General features: G+C 42.0%; 1 long non-coding RNA gene across 1 annotated transcript in view; it reads right to left on the bottom strand.

The window, feature by feature from the left end:
• The window catches only part of LOC122459533, a 48,344-nt gene extending 26,661 nt beyond the window's left edge, over positions 1-21,683 (bottom strand). Inside the window, exon 1 of the long non-coding RNA XR_006280292.1 lies at positions 21,480-21,683. This is a non-coding gene — a long non-coding RNA (uncharacterized LOC122459533). The remainder of the gene's footprint in view (positions 1-21,479) is intronic.
• Between the last annotated feature and the right edge of the window lie 757 nt (positions 21,684-22,440).

The raw sequence follows: 22,440 nt of genomic DNA on the forward strand, positions 1-22,440 counted from the left end.
ACCCTGTGTTCAATAGAAGAGTACTGGATGTTTCTCTCTGTGGCACCCACTGCTGGTTAATTTAGAGACTGGAACTGACATTAGATCGAAAGAGAAGGATACGCAGAGCAGGTTCTTCATTAGATGTGATTGCAGTGATCAGTTACTGGAAGAGGCAGATGTGTGTGAAGAGCTTGAAAAAAATATTTTGCCCATTTAATAGAGTTTTTATTTAATCTTCCTTTGTCACCTGTTAGTATCTGAGTACCTCATAACCTCCATGTACCCTCACAACAGCCCTGTGAAGTGGGGAAGTATAACTACCCCCATTTTACAGATGTGGAAACTGAAGCACAGAAAGGCTAAGAGACTTGTTCAAAGTCACACAAGAAGTGTGTGACAGGGCCAGGAATAGGAGCCAGATCTCAGATTTCTAGTTGAATGCTTTAATGAAAAGACAGTCTTCTTTCGCTTATTTGTACGTTGTGTAATTAGCCACATAGCTTACCAAACTGGGGGATACATATGCAAATATGTATTCACACAAGTGTTTGTGTGGCCCTTATAAAAGCTCTCTGGAGCTTGTATCATCCCATCACTTAATATAAACAGCTAATTATGAATAGCAAATAATCAAAACAATAGTTACAGCAAATAGTTTGCAATCTACCCATAGAATAAAATATATTCCCATTCATCATTCACCTAATCTGAATAATGAACAAATATGTTAAAATCAAAGTAATCTTGCAGATAATTTGCAAACTGAAAAAAGGACTACATTCTTCCTACAATTTTTTCATTACAAATAGTTCATCCAGCTCCAATCGTGAGTTCTAGTATCAGCTCTGCCACAGACTTACTGTGAGACTTTGGAGAAGTCACTTGGACCAGATTTTTTAAGGTATTTAGGCACCTGAAGATTCAAACAGGCACCTAGTGAGATTTCCAAAAGGGAGTTAGACACCTAGGCGCTAGTTACATATCCACTAGGTTCATATCTGCAGCTGAAGGTGCCTAAATATATTTAAAAATCTGGCCCTTCATCTCTTTGCCTCAGGACCCCATCTCTACAATGAGGATTATCATACTTCCCTACCGCCCCAGGGTGTTGTGGGAATTAATTAGTCAATGTTTGTAAAGTGCTCTGAGCATGTACTGTAAAGCTGCTACTCAAGTTCTAAGTATTCAGCAGGTCTAGGTTTGCTCAGAAATTCTTGAGCCTTAGAAAAACTCTCAAGGAACCTGATCTGAGTTTCGACTGTCAGAAAACCTGAAACCAGCTGAGATTTGCCTGGTCTCAGGTTTCTCTGAGCATTGAGCACAGCTCTAATAGTGATCCCTTCTGATTTATGCTCTCTTTTCTTCAGTCTTCAATCTGCTTTCTAACTGCTGCTAGACATGAAAAGACAGTCTTCTGCTTTTGCCCTAAGCTAGAATATTGGTTGCTCAATTCCCCCTCGCCCCCTTGGTCCCGCACACAGTTATATATGTATTTAAACTAAGTTCAGAGACACTTATTTAGGAAATGTAAATACAATAGTTTTCTTATCATATGCTAGGCAAAACTCCCTTAATCTCCCTGGTACAGAAAAATACTGGTGCTAGATTTACAAAACACATTACCAACATTTCTATCTGCACTCAACACTGTAATTCAAAACCAAATTCTGAATAGAATTTACATCATCCCAAACTGTTCAACATGTGTAAATCGGATGGGAACTCCTGCAGAAGGAGTAGTGCTTCCACTGGAGATTTCAATCATATTAGGAGGGACTGGGCCATTGTTGGGATATGCTAAGAACATAAGAATGGCCATAATAGGTAAGACCAGTAGTTCATCTAGCTCAGTATGCTGTCTTCTGACAGTGGCCAATGTCAATGCTTCAGAGGGAGTGAACAGAACAGGGCAATTTAATCAAATGATCCATCATTGTGGATGACACTAAACTGGGGGGAGAGGTAGATACGCTGGAGGGTAGGGATAGGGTCCAGCATGACCTAGACAAATTGGAGGATTGGACTAAAAGAAATCTGATGTGGGTCGACAAGGACAAGTGCAGAGTCCTGTACTTAGGACAGAAGAATCCCATGCTACAGGCTGGGGACTGACTGGGTAAGCCATAGTTCTGCAGAAAAGGACCTAGGGATTACAGCGGACAAGATGCTGGATATGAGTCAACAGTGTGCCCTTGTTGCCAAGAAGGCTAATAGCATATTGGGCTGCATTAGTAGGAGCATTGCCAGCAGATCAAGGGAAGTGATTATTCCCCTCTATTCGGCACTGGTGTGGCAACATATGGAGTATTGCGTCCAGTCTTGGGCCCCCCACTACAGAAAGGATGTGACCAAATTGGAGAGAGTCCAGCGGAGGACAACAAAAATGATTAGGGGGCTGGGGCACATGACTTATGAGGCGAGGCTGAGGGAACTGGGATTGTTTAGTCTGCAGAAGAGAAGAGTGAGGGGGGATTTGATTGCAGCCATCAACTACCTGAAGGGGGGTTCCAAAGAGGATGGAGCTAGGCTGTTCTCAGTTGACAGAACAAGGAATAATGGTCTCAAGTTGCAGCGGAGGAGGTCTAGGTTGAATATTAGCGAAAACTATTTCACTAGGAGGGTGGTGAAGCACTAGAATGGGTTACCTAGGTAGAGGAATCTCCATCCTTAGAGGTTTTTAAGGCCCAGCTTGACAAAGTCCTGGCTGGGATGATTTAGTAGGGGTTAGTCCTACTTTGAGCAGGGGGTTGGACTAGATGGCCTCCTGAGGTCTCTTCCAACCCTAATATTCTGTCATCCAATCCCAGCTTCTGTAAGTCAGAGGTTTAGGGACACCCAGAACATGGGGTTGCATCCCTGCCCATCTTGGCTAATAGCCACTGATGGACCTATCCTCCCAGAATTTCTCTAATCTGTTTTTCAATCCAGTTACACATTTGGCCTTCACAACATCCCCTGGCAACAAGTTCCACAGGTTGATTTTGCCTTGTGTAAAGTAGTATTTCCTTTGATTTGTTTTAAACCTGTTTCCTATTAATTTCACTGGGTGAACCCTGGTTCTTATCTTATGCGAAGGGGGAAATTACACTTCCTTATTCACTTTCTCCGCACCAGTCATGATTTTATAAACCTCTGTCATACCCCCCCTTAGTCGTCTCTTTTCCAAGCTGAAAAGTCCCAGTCACTTTCCTCTCTCCTTATATGGAAGCTGTTCCATACCCCTCATCGTTTTTGTTGCCCTTCTCTCTACCTTGTCCATCCCTAATATATCATTTTTGTGATGGGGCAACCAGAACTCTATGCAATATTCAAGGTATGGGCATACTATGGATTTATATAGTGGCAGATAATAAGAGTGAATATTATAGTATCTCTGTCCTACTGGTTCCTAACATTCTGTTAACTTTTTTGACTGCCACTGTACATTGAGAGGACGTTTTCAGAGAATTATCCACAGAGACTCCAAAGTCACTTTCCTGAGTGGCAACAGCTAATTTAGATCTCATCATTTGGTATCTATAGTTGGGATTATGTTTTCCCATGTGCATTACTTTGCATTTATCAACATTGAATTTCATCTGCCACTTTGTTGCCCAATCACCCAGTTTTGTGAGATCCCCTTGTAACTCTGGGGACTCCACTATCTTGAGTGATTTTGTACCATCCGCAAATGTTGCCACCTCCGTTTACCCCTTTTTCCAGATCATTGATGAATATGTTGAACAGCACTAGTCTCCGTGCAGACCCCTGGGAGACACCAGCATTTACAGCTCTCCATTGTGAAAATGGAGCATTTATTCTTACCAGAGGCGGATTACTGTTTTGTGGGATCCTGGGCCAGAGCAAGTGGGGGCCCCTCCCCCACCACTTCCGCCTGCAGTGTCTCCCCACACACACACATTCCTGGGGAAATGGGGATCCAGGCTCAGGGGCTTGCCCTACGCTCCCCCATCCCCATCCCAGGAAGCAGTCCTGCTCTAGAGCAGGGTTGAGACGCCGGGGGCTTTCAGGCAGAGTGCCGGGCGGGCGGAGAGAGTCAGGGCATGGGGGTGCCCATTTTTCTGGGGCCCCCCAATTGGCTGGGGGCCCTGGGCATGGGCCCACTGGCTAATCCGCCACTGATTCTTACCCTTTATTTCCACTCTTTTAACCAGTTACTGATCCATGAGAGGACCTTCCCTGTTATCCCATGACTGCTTACTTGCTTAAAAGCCTTTGGTGAGGGATCTTGTCAAAGGCTTCCTGAAAGTCCAAGTACACTTTGATGGTTTGGAGACAAAGGTTTTTCTGCACTGTTCTATTTAATGTGAGCTTTTCTTTAGAGGATAAACTTCTCAAAGGCAAAGGAGATCATGCTTCCAGGTTCCACAGATACAGTTCCTTCTACATACATCTTTAATCCTTGTGCCTGTTTCCCTGGCACCAACCACCATTGTCCCTGGACCTGCAGAAGGCATTCAAATGAGCTATTTAGGCACATAAGCCAATCTGAGCAGCAAAGCATGGAACTGAGTGTTATCTCTGAGCTGGGCCCATGGAACATGGTTCCCAGAATGATGGTGATCCTGCACAGAATGCAGGCTATGCTTACACAAAGTAACAATGCTATCTATAGTAAGGCATATATTGACATCTGAGTTTCAGTCCAGAAACCGCGCTTGTATCTCTCTCCATTTACATTAGTGCAGCCTTTGAAAATCAGAGTCAAGAAGGTGAACTTTTCTTTAAATGATATCAAACAATATAATACAACCAGCTTGATACTACTTTATGGCTTTTAAAAGAAATAATGCATCATGTATAATCAAAAACGATGAGATAAGGTGTTCTTGTGAATAGACTTACAGATATACGCAGACTATGGGCTTAGTTTTCAGCGGTGCTGGGCACCAACAGCTGCCATTGGTTGATCAGGCCTTATGTATATAGGTTTCAGAGTAGCAGCCGTGTTAGTCTGTATTCGCAAAAAGAAAAGGAGTACCGGTGGCACCTTAGAGACTAATAAATTTGTTAGTCTCTAAGGTGCCACCGGTACTCCTTTTCTTATGTATATAGTTACTCTAGCCCTTGATTTTGTGCTTATAATCTGGTCCTAATCCAAAACCCATCAAAGTCAATGGGAACCTTTCAGGAGTTGATTCAAGCCTTTTGTGCGCACAATTACTTGTTGATGGAATTTTGCACCTGCATTTGAGAGTTAAACTCAGTGTATATCATTTTGATTTCTAACTAGATGACCGCACCTACAAATCAGGGACTTAGGCTTTGTCTACATTACACAGCTTTTATCAACATGGCCGTGTCGCTAAAAGTCGGGCAGTGTAAACGCTTTTTGTCAGCACTTTTCCAGCAAAATAATTCCATCCCCTACAAGCAGAGTTCACGCTGTCAACAGGAGAGTGCTTCTGCCAACAACACGGGCATTCACACAGGCACTTGCCACAGCAAAACTTTTGTCTTTCGGCGGGAGGGGGGCTTTTTTAAGCATCTGTGAACGACAGAAGTTTTGTCGTTCAATTGGCAGTGCAGATAAAGTCTTAGAGATCTCAATGAACTCAGCTGTGCCCCAAAATAATGGGAAATCCAATTCACAAGTGAAAAACTAAGGCCATCTTCTCAAAATGATCCCACACTGCACCCTGTAATTAATATATGCATTTCACTTACACTTTTCTGTTGTGCATAAATATGCAAGAAATAGAACAGAGAGAAGTCTGGTATTTTACAATAGAAGACAGAGCATACACAAAGTGGTACACTAGCTTAGAAAGCTTCACAGATCAGATGGGTATCCTATTCCTTGTGATTTATTGTTAGACCAATTCAAATATACACCAAAATTTTGTTTTCAGGAGTTAATTTGCTCCTGCTGCTTATTCCTTAGCTGATGTCATTCTTAGCATCAAAATTTCCAAAGCAACCAATCATGCTGGCACTAATTAAACACAATGGGCCTGATTCTGACCTCATTTATGTCAGTGTAAAATGGGATTAAGTCTGCTGACATAAAAAAGTAACACAGTGCAAGTTACGTCTCAGGCCCTACGCTATGGCCAAGGTTTTTAAAAGTAATTAAAAATTATTCATGTCTCCATTTTTTTAGTGCTGAACTTGAGCCACCTTAAATTGGCCTGGTCTTCAGACAAGGCCATGCACTCATCATCTGAAAATCAACCCCTTTTAGGTTTCTTGAGTTGGGCATCCAAAAATCAAGGCAACCAAAATCAGTAGTCACTTTTTTAAATCTACACCATATACGATTACAAGCAAAGAACAGCCAGCTTGGACACCTAATACTGAATCCTCTGAACAACAGAGTTTATGGACCTCATTCTGACCTTCCTACCAGAGTTTCTCATGTTCACACAAGTATAGGTAAGATTATTCATAGATGTTTAAGGCAATTAAGATCATCCAATTTGATTGCTTAAATAGCACAAGCCGTACAACTTCACCTGATAGTTCATACCTCAAGATCAAGAACAGGACCTGTTTTCATGCAAATATTTCTATGGAGAAAAACTGAAGAGAACACAAAATTGTAAAACACATCTGACTAGAATGTTCTTTAAACTTTCCCATGAAGTATCAGAGATTCTTTAAGATAATATAAAAAGGTCAGGTTTCAGAGTAGCAGCCGTGTTAGTCTGTATTCGCAAAAAGAAAAGGAGTACTTGTGGCACCTTAGAGACTAACAAATTTATTAGAGCATAAGCTTTCGTGAGATACAGCTGTTCCGATGAAGTGAGCTGTAGCTCACGAAAGCTTATGCTCTAATAAATTTGTTAGTCTCTAAGGTGCCACAAGTACTCCTTTTCTTTTTATAAAAAGGTCAGTGACTCTTTATTATCATTCCCTAGCAATAGGTTCTAGTCTACAGATGAACAGCTCTTGATTGGGGTGAGGAGGGGGAGAGATATGTGCACACCCTGCAAATCCCAACAGAACACCTCTACTACAGTTAGCAAGCTGTTTCATCATGTATTATAGACTGATTGTGCTTCTATTCAAGTGCTACCACACAAAAAAAATAATCAAGTATGGTAGAAGGAATGTAGAGCTCTCAGCAGAGGGAGGTATTGACACAGTGTATAACTCCAGGATGGGGAAATCACTGACTTGACTGTTTCAGTGCTTTGATGTAGTCAGGAGCTATATTCTTATCCACCTCCTCCTGTCTGCATTAATAAATAAATAAATAAGCAAGCTCTTGAAACAACTTTGCTGCTGTTTGCCTGCCTGCTTGAAGATGTTTGGTTTATATTACACTGGCAGTGAAAAGCAGGAAAAAAATGAGAGGGGAAAGGAAATAGAGATGTAAACTTTAAGGCCTTTGGTCACCAAAAATAGGCAGAGTAGCAGAAACTTGCCTAGTGTCCATGCTGCCAGTGCAACAGCAAAGGGCAAAGTTACATAATATTTTCCACATTTATTTCAAGCAGGGCTACTAGCCAGCTTAATATAGTTCTTGGGAAAGCAGGGGAAGGCAGTATGATTCTCTATGTTTTGCTATAAGATGAGGGAGAAATTCAAATGTATTGTAAAGAAATGTGTGTAATTACAGCTCACCCAACAGTCTTTGCTTTCACCTCCTTCGTAATTTACTTTTAACAGGCTACAGACAGCAGCCGCAGCAGAATCCGGATTGGATAGTGTTTCGCCTTCTACCTCCCGGTGTAAAAATGCTAGCTTTTAAAACCCATCTTTTCTTCTTCTTCTTCTCCTTTTTTACAGTGCTGACCTCTACCAATTTGGAAAACATTTACCCTTCAGAAACCTATCTATCATATATATGCAAAACATGTACAATAAAAGAAAGATGCTTGAAAAGGGGGCATCAGGATCTGTTTCAATTAGTGCAGCAAGGAGACTCTCTTTTGTCCAAAAATAGAAATTCTGAGGAAAAAAGGTTTACACAAATTTAGTAGACAAATGTTTTCACGTTTTGTTTTTTAATTTAATAAAAACTGCTTGTTTAAATTAGAAATGAGCTGAAATCTCAGATGTCCATCTGAACTTTGCCATAATTCTGAGTTACTTTGATCTAGGATTAGGGTGACCTAACATCCCATGTTTTAAGGGACACCAGTCATTTGCTGTCTAATTTCCTGTGACCCATACCCAATATGGAGTTACTACAAAGGATATGATAAAAAAAAAAGTATGCTTTTCTGAAGTAAATGTGCAAAGGATTAAATGTTTGATTTTGTACTATGAGTAAAGCATTATCTGGGGATGTCCCATGGAACTACAGTATTTTTCATAGTGTTATCCTTTATTTCCTTGAAATGTAGCTGGTCACTGGTAAGTTGGACTTACCTGTACATCTAGTTTAGATTTGATCATTGCATTTCAGGACTGCATCAGAATCAGCAGCAGGTGACACTGACTAGAAGAATGAATACAAACATAAAAGAAATCACTGGCCAAAGTGAAGGACGTAAAAATGGGAAAAAAGAGCAAAGTCAAACATTGAAAGAAAACCTTTTGTGTAATAAAACTAAGGTGTTAGTAGTAAAATACAAGAAAATATATATTCATACATTCATTTCCTGTGCATCCTACCTCACCTTCCTACCCCTCTGCCAAGGACCACACATCATCTGGCCCTCTTGGCATATCTGAATGGGAACTATTAGAAAAATGAGCTCAGACCACCAAAAGTCAGACTGAAACCTTTCTATCTAACATAGGGATTTCTAATGCATCAGTCAACATAGCATCCAAGTATCAATACCATATCATTTACCACTCAAACTAAACCTCCAAAGGGGACTACTCAGTACATAATGTTAAATAAACAAAGACAAAAGAATGCCAGCTGAACTCCAGCGTTTGTCATAATGTTAATCTGAGAAGTGAAGATTCTTTTAAACCAGTGCAGAGTTAAAACTCAAGCCCAGTTCATAAAACAAGGTGGCGATATAAAGTGAAGTGTAAGGTATACACTTGATTGTGTGGGTTTTGTAATGTCTGTGCAGTTCACTCTGATCCTCCAGACCACACACTCTCCTTTAAGTGTCAGTCTCACCAGTGGTTTACAGCTGTAGTTTATTGACCTTGTTTCAGTGAACTATTTTAATACTCCCATAAGGTAGTATTAATAGTGTAAAAAGAAAAGGAGTACTTGTGGCACCTTAGAGACTAACAAATTTATTTGAGCATAAGCTTTCGTGAGCTACAGCTCACTTCATCGGATGCATTTGGTGGAAAATACAGAGGGGAGATTATATATCAATTGATATATATATATAGATATAGATATAGATATAAAATATATATCAATCTCCCCTCTGTATTTTCCACCAAATGCATCCGATGAAGTGAGCTGTAGCTCACAAAAGCTTATGCTCAAATAAATTTTTTAGTCTCTAAGGTGCCACAAGTACTCCTTTTCTTTTTGCGAATACAGACTAACATGGCTGCTACTCTGAAACCTGTCATTAATAGCGTAGTTGCTTAAAAGTTGATTTTCCTCTCCAGAGCCAAGCTTCGTGGCAACCACTCAAATGTTATCTGAGGTGAGGTTTTCCCATTTCCACTTCCAAAATTTTCAGTCCCAGCATAGGGAGATTTCACTAGGGACAAAACAGTGAATTTCCTTTCATTTGTCCCAAGGAAAAGTTTTGTCTCCTTTTTTCCTGCAAAAAGGAACTTAATTTTAAAATAGAAAGTTAACATAAATGGATTAACAATGGTCAGTTGTGACCAAACAAAGACAAACTTTGGAAGACAGAATAAATATCCTGTTCATAAGCAACAAACTATCTGTAATACAATAAACAAGGTGATTATGTTCCACCACACAACTGTTACTGTGCAGTCTTCATTGCTGTTTGGTGAGTGATGTAATTGGATATTTAAGGATTAAACATTAAGAGTGACAAGAAGGAGGAAAGGAAAAGAGAAAGGAAAGCTGAGGGAGAGAGAAGAGGAAGACAGAAGAAGTGGATAAATGAAAATAAGGGTGTTTGAGGAGAGGGGTTGTTTTGGCAGCCCTGGAAGGATATTTATAGATTCATAGATACTAAGGTCAGAAGGGACCATTCTGATCATCTAGTCCGACTTCCTGCACAACACAGGCCACAGAATCTCACCCACCCACTCCTACGAAAAACCTCACCTATGTCCGAACTATTGAAGTCCTCAAATCGTGCTTTAAAGAATTCAAGGAGCAGAGAATCCTCCCTCAAGTGACCCGTGCCCAATGCTACAGAGGAAGGCGAAAAACCTCCAGGGCCTCTTCCAATCTGCCCTGAAGGAAAATTCCTTCCCGACCCCAAATATGGCAATCAGCTAAACCCTGAGCATATGGGCAAGATTCACCAGCCAGATACTACAGAAAATTCTTTCCTGGGTAACTCAGATCCCATCCATCTAATATCCCATCTCAGGGGATTAGGCCTATGTACCCTGAATATTTAAAGATCAATTAATTACCAAAATCACATTATCCCATCATACCATCTCCTCCATAAACTTATCGAGTAGAATCTTAAAGCCAGATAGATCTTTTGCCCCCACTGCTTCCCTTGGAAGGCTATTCCAAAACTTCACTCCTCTGATGGTTAGAAACCTTCCTCTAATTTCAAGTCTAAACTTCCTGGTGGCCAGTTTATACCCATTTGTTCTTGTGTCCACATTGGTGTTGAGCTTAAATAATTCCTCTCCTTCTCCTGTATTTATCCCTCTGATATATTTATAGAGAGCAATCATATCTCCCCTCAACCTTCTTTTAGTTAGGCTAAACAAGCCAAGCTCCTTAAGTCTCCTTTCATAAGACAAGTTTTCCATTCCTTGGATCATCCTAGTAGCCCTTCTCTGTACCTGCTCCAGTTTGAATTCATCCTTTTTAAACATGGGAGACCAGAACTGCACACAGTAGTCCAGGTGAGGTCTCACCAGTGCCTTGCTTTAGACTAGATAGATCAGCGTGAGGAAAAAAGGCTATTAATGAATGATTGTGAAGTACTAGGATTATGAGAATCACATACGTACCTAGATAGAGAAAGGGACATTTGTGGTTAAAATACACTTTGTAGCAGCTCCCAAGGGATTGAAGAATTCATCTCAACAAGGGTTCCAGAGATAACTCAAAAAAGTCTCACGTAAACAGGCAAATGTCTTTACCTATGTTGTTAGCAACCTTACCAGAAGTGGGGGAAAATATCAAATCTCACTATTTATGCTCTGTGTTTAGAATTTTCATTTCTCACTGTTTAGGTAATGAAACTCAGCAAAGACTATTCCACTGTTTTATATAGTCATTTTCATTGCCTGTTTCTCAGTGCGCTAATGTTTGGGTTTCCAACACTGCTGGGGAATGTCTATTTCTTTAAATATAACTGTTTTCATTAGTGTGTTGTTGTCATGGTGGGTTTTTGTTTTGCTTTGTTTGTTTGTTTGTTTGTTTGTTTTGCTTTTTTAATTGTGGAAACATTTAGTGCTGAAAGCTATTATAAAATTTAACTTATGGGTCAAATTTAAGTAAATAGTGTCTTTAATTATTTCCCAGATGACTGTTGACAGTACCTCCTGCCTTCATTTATTGAAAGAAAAATGACCTTGGCCTTCCCAATGGTGTGGGAAAGGTCTTTTAAAGGGTGCACCTTGGTACTCAGGTTGTGTTTCTATTATACATATTGTTATTGTTATATCATAATCTTGTTATAACAATTAAAACTTACACAGCACCACAGATGTGCATGATACTTTAACAGCGATAAAATTGATAGACCCAAGAAGCTCCTAATTTACAGAACCAACCCGACCAATTGGTAAGGGCCCTCAACTTCCATTGAAAAAGGGAGATGAGAGTACTCAGAGTCTTTCAGGCAACACAGAGTGTGTGTGTGTGTATACATACTCTTTGATATACTGGAATAGGGGTGACTTCAGCTAGGCCTAATAGACGTTGATAGGCCAACAGCGTGAAGGAGAAAGTAATAAGTTAATAAGCAAGATTATAGATTCCCTGACAGAAGAGATCAAGGTGTGCATGATAGGGATGCTCAGAGGTCACAGCCAGGACCAAGGTATGTGCAGTAGGGATGTTCAGGAGTTTTGATGCCTCCAGCATTTTGTATAATGTACTTAGTTTATATCAAAAGACCTTGCAGGAGTCTAACAATATCTGTTTAAGGTTTTGTTATGGGGTAAGCAAAAAGAGGGTACTGGGGATGAGTGACACGGGACAAGCTCCCCAAGGGACTTAGGTGTCTAAAGCCCAGTTTTAGGTGCTATTGTTATCCCCAAAACACCAGCTCAGCTGCCACCTAATCTTGTAGGTTCCTAAACTCACTCAGCACCTTTATTTTGCTGAAAAAGTTCCCTACATACCTAAGTTTCTGCCTCTGGGCATTCACTCTTCTGTCTCAGGCAGGCATCCAGATGCCAGTTTCATGCGTAAGTCCCAGCATGATCCTCAGACCAAGTGAAGACAGGCATTCCTCTGCCTATTTCATCTGCAAGGCCCAATCCAGCAAGTATGCTGGGCACACTAACTCCAGGCACAGAGGGCAGAAGAAAGGATGAGGCAGCCATAGCAGCAGCCTAGCTCCTAAACTATGGGCAACACCAGTTCAATTTTCCCCTCTGCCTGATGTGGAGAAGGGATTTGAACAGGGGCTGCCCACCTCTTAGGATAGAGCCCTAACCACTGCACTATTGATCTTCTGATGTGGGGATCCCTCAATGTCATCTGTTGAAGCTGTTCCACTTTGTATTAAATATTAATCAGGCCAGAAAGAGAGGGAACGTATTAGAAAAAGGTGATAAGTTAGGCCACCACCTCGTCCTTAGCCATTTTGTGTGCACTTAGGCATGTACTGTCATTCTTGCAAGTAACCGCCTGGGCACCCTTCCAGGAGAGCAGTTCCTCACTGTGGATCACAACCACACATGTACATCTCCCTCCCCAGCTTGGATTTAGGCATTGAACTCTCTGAGGGAGTGGGGCTTAGGAAACACCTCTCTCATTGGCATCTCCTATTGGCTAGTTCACCTAGCATGCTGGATTTGTGGATCCGAGTCTTAGATGCCCATCTCCCTCATGCATTGTACAGGGAGCCTAAGTCCCTAACCCAGAGTTTGTGGATTCCTAGGCATCAGGGCACTGAAAAGTTAGACACGGCAACACTCTGCATTGCCATGCCTTAGTCCCTTTGTGGATCTGGGCCGTGGTCTTTTTCACTCCTGGCATGATGGAAGGCGAGTGCCCTGCCTCTGTACTATGCTTCTAGCCCGAGCAAGCTCAGGAAGCAAGAGACTTGGACCGGTCAGACTCATTAAAGACCACTCCCATCTAACTGAGAAAAAGAGCAGAATCCACTATGGGCAGTGATCAGATGTTTGCTGTAGAAATATGACAGATAGATACTATCAGGTTAGCTCAGTATCTCAGAACAACAAATGTATGTTCCTGAGGCTACATTAAAGAACAAAACAGGGTAGGAACATTGACAAATATTTCATGTTATTATAGATGACTAAATTTAGTTTATTAAACTTTCCTAGACTTTTCTTCATGCTCCGGCCACAACTTTCAATACCCAATTCACTTTCAGATGCACACATTTTAGTTTTCATTAAAAAATATAGTAAAGTCAGTAAATGTTTTATACTCACTTTGTTTTGCTCTTTTTTAAATTGAGAATCAAGAGTTAAAGAAAGTGCTATTGAAAGTTGCATCCACGTCGCCAGTCTCAGTTTCAAAACCATTTTTTTAATTTTAACCATAATATGTTTATTGTGGTAGATAGCAATCCTCCAGTCACCATAAAACATACCATAAAGACATCGCCACGTGCCTTAGAAATCAGCAGCTTTTATTTATGCCGACCCTCCGTAAAAAGCAAAGGCTCATTACAAAACCTCTTTCACTGTGTTTAGGTTGAAGAATTTTAGCTTGAACTTAATTTTGCAGCATCCAGAATTTTGCAGCACCTGTGCATTTGGTCTGTCCTCACAGAAGTTATCAACAGCCAGCCATTCTTCTGCTAGCATTTTTAACTGAAAGCAGACACAGATCTACCTCTCAACTGTCTCTCATTTTCAGGACTGGCATTCATTTTGCTCACAAAGCCTACACATATTCAGTTTACCATCAATTTTATTGTTGTGAATTATTTCCATTGGAAATGAAAGAGCATGAAATTGATCACATAGAAAGAGTCGTTGTAGCCATGTTGTTCCCAGGATATTAGGGAGACAAGGTGGGTGAGGTAATATCTTCTATTAGACCAGCATCTGTTGATGAAAGAGTTTTCAAGCCACATAGAGCTTTCGTTCTGTAGCTCCAAAGCTTGTCTCTTTCACCAACAGAAGTTGTTCCGATAAAAGATATTACCTCACCCACCTTGTCTTTCTTATAGAAGGAATAAATCCCAATATCATTTTAAATGTCCTGCATGAATAATTATTCTGTGTCCTCCACTTTGGGTCTTTGTCACTCTTTCTATGGGAGATCCTGACCAAAGGGGTGGTCAGCCAACTTGCTGAAAAGTAGATTGGTAAGGAAACTACCTTGAACACAAAGGCAGTAGCTTGTTTTATTAAGTCTTAGCCTCTAGAAAACATTTTTTTTATTTGCTTTTAACCATTTCTAACTCAAACCTTTATACTTGAACTCACTTAAAATCTTGTTGCCTTTTGTTAGGAAACTTGTTTTAACTTTTAATCTAAGCCAACCCAGTGTTCAGTTTGATTTAAAGTGAATGTCAACTCCATTTAATGTGGCAAGCTGCTGAATACTGTATCTTTAAAGGAACAAGCAAAGCTTAATATCTCCCTGAATGGCCCAGTAGAGCCCTAGACATTGCAGAGCACACAACTTTGGGAAAATCTAGGACTCAGGGGTGTTGGGGTCCTCTTGCTAGGTGTAACTGAGGCCAGAGTGTGGCACTGGTATAACAAGCAGGCTGCTGGAATCAGAATTGCTGCACCAGAGCTGCTTAACACTGACACACCATGCATGCTTGTATGCTGGCTGGAAGCATCCAGACAAGAGAGCTAAGCAGCAGAGGCACTCAGGGTTACAGGGCAGGCAGTGACACAACCTCTAACTGGTCTGGATTGTACCCCAGAACACAATGATGGCCTATGAGGATGGGTATCTCAGGAGTAAAACTGCACTAAAGATGGAATCATATTTTCAGTTTCAGATTGTGACAGCGTTGTAGTCAGGTTCTCTGACTCGGTTCTTATTATGATTAAGATGAGTGGTAACAGGCACAAGTAGGAGTACAGAATAATGCTGTGTACAAATTAAACACAGAGGACCCGATTTTCCTGTCACTTTCATGATTTACATCAGTGTGTCAGCAGAGCCACAGTGTGATGTTGGCTGCATTACACCACAGTAGAACTAGTGCAAATGAGAGGAGAATCAGGTGCCCAATATCTAGTGGATGTTACAGCCAGAGACAGAAGGTGTCAAAATAGGGCAAAGTGCAAAAAAAAAGAGCAAAACCCAACAGCGTCTCAGGAGTAGTCAATAGCACACTTCCAATATATTAATTGTCCAGCTTGTGGAGGTCCAATTTCCACCCACCTAAACCCCTACTCACAGATCCAGTTAGACTCAGTGGTATTAAGAGTGGCTCTTACCCTGTCTGCTCCAGTCCAGAGAAAGCTGCACCATCTACTTCTGTTCTGATCTAGAGCTACCTAGTCCACTGTGAAGTTGGCTGTGTGCCTCCACCACACCCCGCAACAGGTGAAGTCATCTCCAACCATCACTGCGAGTTCCATCAGGCCTTGCTGTATCTAATGACCCTGCTGGACCAATGAACTCTGCTAATTCCTTCACATTCTCTGAGTGAGGAAGCCAGAGCAAAATAAAACCCATGGATAGAGTCCCTCAGACAGAACCCTCTGTGCTTTCCTTATTGAGCTTGAATCCTATTTCCAAACCAGAGTTCACTGCCTGTAGAGTCAGAGGAACTCACTCACTCCAGGGAATATCCTGCTCAAGTCCTAGGCCCTTTCATGAGTACAGTCACACTAACAATTTATTATTATCATTTATACCAGGAATGGCCAACCTGAGCCTGAGAAGGAGCCAGAATTTACCAATGTACATTGCCAAAGAGCCACAGTAATACGTCAGCAGCCCCCCGATCAGCTCCCTACCCCGCTCCCAGCGCCTCCCACCCACCAGCAGCCCCACCAATCAGCGCCTCCCCTCCCTCCCGATCAGCTGTTTCATGGCGTTAAGGAGGCTCTGGGGGTAGGGGGGAGGAGGAGGAACGAGGGCACTGCAGGCTCAGGGGAGGAGGCAGGAAGGGGTGGAGTGGGGGCAGGGCCTGTGGCAGAGCCAGGGGCTGAGCAGTGAGCACCCCCTGGCACATTGGAAAGTTGGCACCTGTAGCTGCAGCCCCAGAGTTGGTGACTGTACAAGGAGCAGCATATTAACTTCTGAAGAGCCGCATGTGGCTCCGGAACCACAGGTTGGCCATCCCTGATTTATACTATCAAAACAGACAAATTCCAACTAAAGCAACAAAACACTGTGAGTAAACAACATAATAATATATGTACATGCAGCTGCCTAGAGCTAGCTTTTGCCTTATATAGGGAGCACAGACTTCCATCCCTCTCAGCCTTCTAGCTCTGTGGCTTCCACATACATACAGATATATCATTTTCCCTGAGCATATATATAGCTCTGCTAAGATACCTGATGGTCTTGTCCTCTAGACCTTTACAGAAAGCCAGCATTGTGGCAAAGTACTGAAATCCCTATAACTTTAGAAAACAGCAAGGGGATGAGGCAGGAAAAGGTCTGCAGAAGACATAACTCTTGTAGAGCAAAAGCTAACCAGAAAGAAATGCTGGGAAGGAAATGCACACCTGACAGAGAATGCTATGTCCTCATCAGAACCTGTGGGCAGCAATTCCTTTGTACGTGGAGTCAGGCCCCTTGGAGAACAGCTATTATACATTGAGGTGGTGACTGAAATAAGTGTATTTCAGTTTGCATATACTCAACTCAGCTACAGAGATGAAGCAATCGTAGATGCTAATCATGCAATGTGCTTTAAGTGTGCTACAGATGAAGCCTCAGGTGCTAATGGAACATAATGTACTCTAGAGCTAATCATCACATGCTGCCATTGGCTGTCTGCAGGTATCAGATGGAAACATCATACCACAGCTCAACCAAAGTTGCACCCATTCTTTCACAGCAACAGACATTTATGGCTCACAATCAGCATCAGTTATGTCCCCCAATCAAAGAACAGGAGTGTGATCATCTTCCTGCACTTGCGAAGTGCCTTATCTAGAAAGCATGCTTTGTTGTGGGTCCTGTAAGGCAACCTTAATTCTGGCATTTCCTAACTTTGCAACCTTAATAATGTTCTTTTAATGTAGGGGGTTTTGTGTGTAATTTCCTAGGCTTTTAAAAAAAGCAAACTAAAAAAAACAGAAATTCCATCACATGGTATCATACTGACACTCTCACAGTTCACTAGCAGCGTTGGTACCTTTAGATCTATCACACAGGCTTCTGCCACTTCAGCTAACAGAGTAACTGATAGCAGTGGAGGGTCCACAGCCTCTATGTGGACCAGCACTAGATGGGAGTAAGACACTTTGCCTGTGAGTTTCACAGATATCGGCTGACAACAGAGGAATGGTGAGACCCAGAAATCCTGGGTTCTAGTCTGGATTCTGGAGGGGACTGTGCTCTTGTGGACACAAACTTCTGCCTGTTCCCCCCAATGTTGATTCCTTCTGCCTATCTTTTCCAACCTGTCCCTGTTCGAATCCTGCCTCTTCCCCACCCCTGGCTTTCTCATTCCAGTCCCAGTATCTTTGCCCAGCCAGTCCTGGTCTTCCTACCTCCCAGACCCACTTTCTCCATTGTTCCCAATCTTCTTACCCTCCCAGTCCCCACCTATAGCTCTGACTCCTTGTCTTCACTCTCTTTTCTAGCCTAACCAAGACTTTCCCACTCCAGGCTCCTTGCCTGATTTGTGTCTCTTCCCGCTCCCAGCCTCCTGTACCCAGCCCCTGCCCCCATCTACATTTCCATCCCCACTGGCTCACAGTCCCAATCTCCTGCCCTGGACTCCTCTTTGGTCTCAGCATCACACACACACATACACCCGTATGTAACTACTTGTCTGAGTCTCTTTGTTTAACCAGTCTCAGTTCTCCCCTGTGCCCAGAAATGTCTCCCTTCCTCCTACCCTCATCCTCAATGGTTTCCAGTCCCAGTCTCCCTTTCTGGCTCCTTGTCAGATCTCAGTATCCCCCATCGACTGGCTCCAGCCACACCCTGGCTAAGCTTCCCAACAGAGAGTCTGGGCAGTGCACTGTGAAGCTCTTGTTGTTATACACAGACAGTTGGAGCCAGACCCAGAATAAAGCAGATTTTTTGCAAGCACAGAGTGATGACTGAACACCACATGGTCTCAGGAGTAGCAAAGGAACTAGGAAAAGATACTCAGTGGTAGAATTGAGCAGTTAAAAGCCCCACCAGAATTTCAACTGTGGAAATGTGGAAAGCGAGTAGATGTTTAAACATCATTTCTTGTTGCACCTGCAAGCAAAAAGGAAGACATCCAGAAGATAGCCTTTTCTCTGACAATAGCCAGTTCTGAAGCACTGGATGTGTTTAACAGATTTCAGTTAACTCAGACAGGAGTCCGGCAATGTAACTGTATTACAGAAATTTGAGCAGTACTACACTCCACATAAAAATGAGACAAATTAGAGAGATGTTTTTAAATAGAGCGTACAAAAAGAAGGTAAAACCACAGAACAGTGTGCGACTGATCTGAGGCTGAAAAGCCAATCTTGCTCTTTTGAGAGGCCATCAGAGTCCCTGATAAGACACGAGATTGTGATTGGCATCTGGAATAAAAAACTCAGTCTACTGGACAATTCAGAATTAACCCTTGACAAAGCATTTAGAATTTGTCAAGCAAAGGAACTCCCCCAGTCCAGAATGAAGCTTATGAAGGGTGGAATGTGCTCTGACATTGTGAACATAAATGAGAATCCAAAATGCTATAAGAAAAGAGATCTGAAGCAGAAAGGCTCAAAGCTGGAGTCCAACAAAAAACAGCAAATGGGCCTGCAAACACCACAAGTCAAGACAATGCCCAGCACATAGGAAAAGATGCAAGAAATGCAATGGATTACATCACTTTGCAAAAGTTTGTAAGCACCAGAAGAGTGTGCACAGCTTGAACAAAAAGCGTGATGAGAGTACTACTAGCTGAGATCAGTTCTTCATCGGAGCACTGGACAACGTTGCAACAGAAGATGATTGGACTATTAATCTGAATGCAAATGGGATGTTTATTACTTTTAAGTTGGACACAGGTGCACAATCCAAGGAGTTGCCAGACACAGAGTTATTAGTGTGAATGGGAAAACCACAGATATTGGAGGGTAACTGAGTAAAACCCAGGGCTTTCAGTGGTGAGGTTATGCCCTCTAAAGGCATATGTGAACTAAAGATATGGGTAAATGACAACTTGGAAAAGATACAATTTGTAATAGTACCAGGGAAGAGTTCACCCATTACTGAGTGAAAAGCATGTCAAGCCCTTGGTCTCATCAAGAGGGTTCACTCTTTGGAGAGACAAGGGTGAAAACAATTGAGGACGAGTCTGAGGACATCTTCCAGAGGATAGGGGAGCTCTCAGAGCATGGAACAGAGCTGAAAGAGCACAACCAAAATGCATGTCTCCCAAGGAAAATTCCCCTCACTCTACAGCAGAGGCTGGTACGGGAGCTAGAGAGGTTCCTTATTCTGGGAATCATAGAGAGCAGAGAAGAACCAGCAGAGTTGGTACTTTCAGTCATTGTAGGAAAAAAGACATAATCCTTCACTTATGTAAAAAAGGAATATTTTCCATGACGTACAAGGGGAGAAATTCTGGGGGATATGGCTGATGTCAAAATATTTTTCTATGGAAGATACATCACATTTGTGCACATTCAATACCCCCTTGGGAGATACTGTTTCCATAGATTGCCACTGGGGTTATGTTCAGCACCCAAGGTGTTTCATTGGAATACAATACATTTGAGGGTATAGAGGGTACTAAGGATTACTTGGGTGACATTCTGATGTGGGGAAAAACAGTAGAAGAGCATTGCCAGACGATCCACCAAGCAACCTTGAAAGAACCAGAACTGCTGGCCTAAAGCAAAAGGAACAAATTTCTGTTTAACAGAAGTAACGTTCCTGTGAGGCAGGTTAACACATCACAGTGAATAGACAGATTACAGGAAGGTTGAGGCCATCATCCACAAGCCTGCCCCAACAGACAAGGAAAGGGTGAAAAGATTCCTTGGAGCGTTGAACGAATTAGGGAAGTTTGTGCCTAACCTAGCCACCCAAACCAAATCTGAGAGAACTATACTGCAAACATGTCCAATGGACATGTGATGCCAATCTTAATAAGGAGTCTCAGAACCACGGAGTTAATTAAAGAGACCCTAGTCCTGAGGTACTGTGACGGTAAGAGCAAAACTAAGTTGCCCACAGATACCTCCAATGAGAGTATTGGTAAAATCCTCTTACAACAGTAATGTTCAAAACTGGAGACCAATGGCTTCTGAGTCACAGGTGCTAACAAAAACTAAGTGTCAATGTGCTCAAACCGAGAAGGGGGCTTTGGCCTTAGTCCCAGGGTGTAAAACATTTCATGTCTTTATTAATGGGAGGCCTGTGTTAGCTGAAACTGACCATAAACCACTTACTGCCCAAAAGGGTCTGGCCAACCCCAAACTCCCCAAGTAATGAGGGGTGAGGGGTTCAGCTATAAATGAGAGCACAGAACAGACAGGCTCCCTGCTTTAAGTTCAGGTGCCTGACTCAGCCTGTAGCAGCCTTGAGCTACAATTGCAGGGAAGGCCCCAGGCTAGAGAATACTCAACACAGAGAGAATCTTTGGAGATTTTAACTGTGATGCTCTAGCTGGTCTCTACAGAGCATGTGTGAACTGAGATTTTTCAAAGTCTTATAACTTGGCCAAATTTGGGGTAATTTTCACAAGGATGGCAAAAGGCACATCCCTGATGCAGTGACTGTCCCTGTCCCAATTCATGGGGACACTAAAGCTTCTTAAAGAAAAGGTTGCCAGAATTTTTTAACATGGAGAAAACACATTTTTTTTTAACTAGTCTCATCCATGGAACTGACTGAACCATTTTAGCTGAAATTTTCTGAAAACAAAGCAGTCTGAAGCAGACATCTGACATGGAAAATTCTAGCCCCAGTAGTTAAGGTCTGGCAAAGTTATAAGCAGCTGAAAACAAGGTCTTATAATGGGAAATGTCAGGCAACCTTAATAATAGCACCGCCTATAATGTCTCTCTCACACACACACACACACACACACGCACACACACAAATACTACTTCCTGTATAGAGAATGGCTATACATATATATACATGAGAATAGCCACCTCTTCAGTAATAAGAAAGGGAAAAGTAAGAAAATTCATAACAAAAAGAAACTGAGAATACTTACCATCTGGAAGAGAGGGCGAGGCAGTAAGCAGAAGCCAGCTCCAAAATGGCTACTTTACAGCTGCAGTTGCATATCTAAACGGCCAGCCCCAGAAAATACAAGCAAAGCGTACTGAGAAAAAGTTCTTCTAAGAAGGTCCACTCTACACTAAGCGTTAGTAGTGACCAGGATTTGATCAAGGAAGGTGCTCCTACAGAGGGGGCTACATTTGTGTTGTGGTTATCACCAAGGGCCAGATTTTTACAATTAAGTGTCACAAAATGACTTGTTAGGTTCTGAGCACTGTCAAAAATCGGTCTCTTACATAGGTGCCTAAATGGGAGCTGGGCTCTTAGAAAATCTGGCCCTGAGTTCATTTGAAAAATCTATCCTGCATTTTAATATATGTATATGAGAGACAGAGACAGGTAGGAAACAACATGCTCAAGTGGTAAGGATCTGGCTGAATGAGTTTGCAAAGTCTGTAATGCTCACAGATGGCAAAGGCACACATGTGTAAGGCAGGTCACTTCAAAGGAATGCAAAGCTTTATACCACTTCATACCATGCATTCTATACACATCAGCTATTTAAGAAAACATCATTTTAGAAATGTCTGCATTTAAAAAAAAAATGGACTGTACTGTGTCCTTTTTACCTGTGCAGCCAGGATCTCTTACTACCATGCCCTGAGATCCTGTATTTCTGAGGGAGAGTGAAAATATAACTAATACATTTTAAAAACTTTAATTTTTACCTTATAATAGCTTTTCTATTGTAACCTTTCTGCCAGGTGGTGTTGAGCTCAAAACAAAATGGGCTCAAGCCCCCACTCATAAATCTGAGAAAACTAAACACAACACCTGGGCTCCTCTCCCCACTTAGGAGCACTGAATCTATGTCTAGTCTGGGGGTGGAGGAAGCTTTTATCAGGGGACAGGGAACTGGGAAATCACAGCTACAATGACTCAAAGAATGTAAA

Source organism: Dermochelys coriacea, chromosome 3 (assembly GCF_009764565.3).
Source record: "Dermochelys coriacea isolate rDerCor1 chromosome 3, rDerCor1.pri.v4, whole genome shotgun sequence".
Taxonomy (NCBI): domain Eukaryota; kingdom Metazoa; phylum Chordata; order Testudines; family Dermochelyidae; genus Dermochelys; species Dermochelys coriacea.